The sequence below is a fragment of the Cibotium barometz genome, chromosome 1 (assembly GCF_041138505.1).
Source record: "Cibotium barometz isolate CiBa-2024 chromosome 1, ASM4113850v1, whole genome shotgun sequence".
Lineage (NCBI taxonomy): Eukaryota > Viridiplantae > Streptophyta > Polypodiopsida > Cyatheales > Cibotiaceae > Cibotium > Cibotium barometz.
The window spans coordinates 11,218,476-11,223,984 of record NC_141046.1 but is presented as its reverse complement, the minus strand read 5'-3'; the positions used below and the strand labels follow the sequence as shown (position 1 = coordinate 11,223,984).

General features: G+C 41.2%; 1 pseudogene across 1 annotated transcript; it reads left to right on the top strand.

Moving 5' to 3' along the window:
• The first annotated feature begins 1,309 nt into the window (after nucleotides 1-1,309).
• Nucleotides 1,310-5,509, top strand: LOC147641600 (histone H2AX pseudogene; annotated as a pseudogene). The gene is made up of 3 exons (XR_015265474.1): nucleotides 1,310-1,337; nucleotides 4,542-4,711; nucleotides 5,180-5,509. The product of XR_015265474.1 is annotated as a histone H2AX pseudogene (transcript).

The following is a 5,509-nucleotide window of genomic DNA, read 5'->3' as shown; positions in this document are numbered from 1 at the left end:
AGATCTTACTTAGACAGAAGTTTGAGATGAAGGATTTGGGGGAGCTCAGATATTTCTTGGGCATTGAGGTGATTAGGTCACCACATGGTATTGGATTACTGCAGAGACAGTATGGCTTGGACATGTTGTCCAAGTATGGTATGAGAGGCTGTAAGCCTATCTCACTGCCATTGGATCAGAATGACAACTTTAGTGCAGATTCAGGAGAGATTGTGGAGGATCCTTCTATGTATAGGTGCATAGTAGGAAGCTTGATCTACATGACAATCACCAGGCCAGATTTGCGTTATGCTATTGGGTTGGTGAGTCAGTTTATGCAGGTTTCTCGGAAGCCACATTTGGATACATTGAGACGCATACTGAGGTATGTGAGGTCTACTTTGCATTGTGGACTATTTTATGAAACTGAGACGATAGAGATATGTGTACATGGGTACACAGATGCTGATTGGGCTGGTAGTATCTCAGATAGAAGATCTACTAGTGGCTTCATATTTTCTTTGGGGAGTGCTGCTGTGACTTGGAGTAGCAAGAAGCAGCCTACGGTTGCTCTATCTAGTACAGAGGCCGAGTACAGAGGTGCTGCTATGGCAGCATGTGAGGTAGCTTGGTTGAGAAAGCTACTTGCAGATCTGGGTGTATCAGTGGATAGACAAGTTGTCATTTTCTGTTACAACATTAGCAGTATACAGTTGGCCAGGAACCCAGTTTTTCATGCTCGCACGAAGCATATAGAGGTCCACTACCATTTTGTCAGAGAGAAGGTCTTGGCAGGAGATGTTGACCTTGTTTATGTCAGCACACATTATCAGGTAGCTGATATCTTCACCAAAGCATTGGGTACAGAGAAGCTCCGCAGATTCAAGGCTTCGCTTGGTGTACATGAGATGAGCTCGAGGGGGGAGTGTTGAGATATCGAGCTCATCTAGTGAGGCGGTGGACACTGATGACCTGCCTGGGGGATAGGCCCCGCACTTACACCACTAGCATGGTTGGTGAGATCATGGGTGATATGCGGCCAGTGGGATGACAGGCTGTGTGACAGCCATTCTAGAGACTGGCATAGTTATAGTGCCAGCTCATTTAGTTGGGTTCACACTATAGAGAACCCTAGTATGTATTTGGTTGAGTACTCTTATCTTTATATATGGTGTGTTGAGTGTTGAGTGAAGAAGAAGAAGATTTTCAGCCTCTCACCTTGTGTGTTCTCTTTTAGGGTTTTGTGAGTGTGTGTGTACTTGCAAGAGCTCAAGCTCTCTTCTCCCCTGCATCTTTTCAAGAGTTGTCAATGAAGACTTGGAGGAGATTTATGGAATTGGTGTTGCAGATGAAGAATGGTGAGTTTATTTATTTCGACAAGAGATAGAGAGATGTTTTGCATCCTGAGGGGTACTTAGTACTTGATAGTTGGGTGTTTCTTACATCCATTATCACCTTTAGTTTTCAATATGAATTCTATGTTAGAGCTCCTCCTAGACCATCTACTCAGTCTTGAGGTAATCTTGCTTACCTCTATTTATTATTATAATTTAGGTTTCTTTTGGGCATTTTATTGATCATTGTATTCTTTGTGTGCAGGTCCTTTTCATTAGTCAAGAGTAGAACAAGGTTATGTTGGATAAATGTAATCCCAACTCCTTAGTCCAATTTAATGTGTGATGGCTAAGCTAGTGGTCAGTGGTGGTTGGTGTAAAGCCTACAAATGGTTGGTGCATGTGGTTCATGCAACTCATGCAACTAAAAATAGGGTAGAGGAGTCTCTAAATAAGGTACAAGCCGTGATCAAGTGATTATGTAAGTTTGGTTCATGCCTAAACATAATTAGAGTCTTTTAGTGTTAATCTCAAAGCAATTTTCTGCATATACTAGTTTTTATCCCTCATATTCATGATGTTTTATACACGCTTTGATCCACCTTGAGTATGTCTTGATCAATATTCATAGTTGAATTATCATATCCAACATTTGGTATCAGAGCATGATCCAATTAGGTTTAGTTTATTAGCAAAAACCCTAATCTCTCTCTTAATCACCATAGCCTATTTTTCCCTGTTTGGATAGCATGCTGTAGATTGATTCCATGCTTGCATCTGAGGAGATTATACTTCAATCTTTTGATATAGGCCTCTTGCTTTGCTCCCACGCAAGCCCTAAAACGCAGCTCAAAGGCGGATTTGGTCGATTCTTCATTCTTCACGAATTCGTCATCGCCATCAAAACGGGCAGCTTTCTGCTAATCGGGTTCGTTCGGTGCCATCTCTATGAATTAGTCTAATTCTTCAAGTCTATAATGTGAGGATTCAGCATACCAAATCTTGTAGTAATTGGTGCACAGGAGCTGCTGTACGAAGCGTTTTTCGAGTGGCCTGTTTTCTGCCTCTTTTGCTCCAACAACATGGTGCTTATTATTTTGATCTATATTGATGATATTATTATTATTTGGGCTTAAATCATCTATATGAGCAAGTTATCAACATCAAGCATCATATTGCATCATCATGAGCTCCAAATTCCTCGACAAATTCAACGGAACTAGGTTTCATACCTGGCAAATCAAGGTGAAGGGCTACCTCATGAAGAAAAATCTATGGAGTACGGTCAAGCCACTTCCTGAAGATGAAGCAGGTATTTCTACTGCAGTTATAAGAGCTACAACGGCTGCACTTCAAATAAAAGATGAGCAAGCACTTGGTATTATCATTACTGCTTTAGAAGATGATTTTATTCATTATATTGATAATGTTGAGTCAGCTATGGAAGCTTGGGAATTACTAGAGCGTACTTTTGGTGCAAAGGCAAAGCATTCCAAGATCAGTTTGAAGATGCAACTCTTTGATCTAACCATGGAGAGTAATGAAAATTTAACAGCTTTGATTAACAGGTTGAAGAGCTTAATGACACAATTGGTTTATGTTAAGTCTCCTGTTCCTGAAGAGGATGCTATTGCTATCTTGCTTAAAAGCTTACCTTCAAGCTTTAGGCAAATTGTGACGGTACTTAAAGAGAAGGAGCCAGTCCCTTCCTTGGAAAGTATCATAAATTCTTTGCAGGAAGAAGACAAGAAGATTACAAAGGATGTGATAGATCCTTATTCACATGCATATACTACTACTTCGACATCAACAACAAAGAAGAAGTGTACTATTTGTGGTCGTACAAATCAGCTTACTAAGGATTGTTTCTCCAAACATCCTTGTGAGTATTGTGGAAAGACGAATCATCCATCCGCAAAGTGCTACCAAAAAGATCAAAAGCTAGCAAAGGCACATGTGGTTGAAGAAGTCAACCAAGTGGAAGAAACAAATCTTTGTTCTAGTTTTAGTATAAAAGATGTAGATGATGAGTATGCTTTTTAAATTATGTCATATATGTGATTGAGTCAAGACTTATGTTGTTCCAACTTGACGAGTTGTAGAGGAGAGTACACCACCCTATGTTGTTGTTAAGGGGGGACTCTTACTCATTGTGTCAAGGAGGTTAGACTTGTTCATGTTCTTGTAAGAAGTTGGTCTTAAGGGGGGATTGTTGAATAAATGTAATCCCAACTCCTTAGTCCAATTTAATGTATGGTGGCTAGGCTAGTGGTCAGTGGTTGGTGTAAAGCCTACAAATGGTTGGTGCATGTGGTTCATGCAACTCATGCAACTAAAAATAGGGTAGAGGAGTCTCTAAATAAGGTACAAGTCGTGATCAAGTGATTATGTAAGTTTGGTTCATGCCTAATCATAATTAGAGTCTTTTAGTGTTAATCTCAAAGCAATTTTCTGCATATACTAGTTTTTGTCCCTCATATTCATGATGTTTTGTACAAGCTTTGATCCACCTTGAGTATGTCTTGATCAATATTCATAGTTGAATTATCATATCCAACAGGTTACGGATCACCGTCGTATAACAGTTAGCGTATTGTAGGACGACAAAGGACCGACTTCCAAGTGAAGAATTGAGTTTGTTGATCAGGGTTTCAAAAAATTTAGGACATATATATACGACTTTTTTTTATACATGTTGATTCTGATGAGTTAGATACATTTTATGATTTTGTGTAAATTCCACTGAGACAACTATAATTTTGAGATGTGTATATTCAATAATTTGTATATTGTGTAGGCTTACTTCAAATGGTCTGTCAAAAAATGGCCTAAAAAATATGATGTATAGAATAGAATTTTATCGTACTTAGGCTTCTAGATTTTTTTGGATAAACCGGATGTCAATCCTTCTCGTTGTGCATTGAAGAGGGCATAGTTATTTTCTATTTATTAGACATGCATTTTCTATTTATAACTATTTTGTGTAAGCTTTGAAAAGGCTAATTTTCATTTTGCCTTTTGGGGAGTACACCAATGAACGAAAAGCGGGCGATCTGACAGTTGTGAGAAGGCAAACAGTCAAGAGATCGAGCGGCTAGCATGATGGCCAGCGGGCTATAAAAAGGTTGACAGAAGCAGATTTACCCTGTTCTCCGTCTGTGCGAAGTTCTAGTCCCTTTGTGTCTGCAGAATCCTAACACCCACAATTGCAGTCGCTGTAACGATGAGTTCGGGCGGGCGAGGCAAAGCGAAGGGCTCCAGCAAGGCGGTGCCCAGGTCGCAGAAGGCCGGTCTGTAGTTCCCTCGCCAGGTTCCTTAAAGCCGGCAAGTACGCAGAGCGCGTGGGTGCCGGTGCCCCCGTCTACCTTGCTGCGGTCCTAGAGTACCTTGCCGCAGAGGTCAGTGTCTGCTCTGAATAGCCGTGGCCATGGCTTGTTGTGGGGTTTTTTGATCTCTGCAGGCATTGTGTGTGTGTGTGTGGGGGGGGGGGGGGGGGGGGGGGGGGGGGGCTTGCATGCTCATGCATATGGGGTCAATAGAGTTTAATATGATGTGCAACACACATAGACCTGTGTGCATGCATTTGCAAGAATAAGTTGTGGTTTGCTGCTATATGTAACTTGGCTGAACATGTGATGCATTTTGGCCTTTCCAGGTGTTCACACGGTGATCTGTGACCATGTGTGCATATATGTGCCCATGTGGTCACAGAAACCACATGGTGCAATTTATGTGGTGTAATTTAGTGTGTTTTAAGTTTCACATGTTGGCCGTCCTTTCACTTAGCTTAAGGGCTTTTGACTGGTTAGTTTGTTGATGTTTTCATTGATGGTAACCTTAGGCCCTCTCTTTGGCCTTCGCTTCAGGTTCTTGAGCTAGCTGGAAATGCAGCACGAGATAACAAGAAAAACAGGATTGTTCCTCGGCACATTCAGTTGGCTGTACACAGCAATGATGAAGAGTTGAGCAAGTTGCTGGGTGCTGTCACCATTGCAAATGGTGGTGTTTTGCCTAACATTCACAGTGTACTTTTACCCAAGAAATCTGGAAAGGTGAAGGGTGAGGTTGGCAGCGCGCGCCTCCCAAGAGTTGTAGGAGGGATAAAGCCATTTTTATCCAGTGTTCAAAGATGTACTGCTAAACTGAGAAATACATTTTTTTTTCTTTTGATATTTTTCAAGCCGCTGGACAAATGA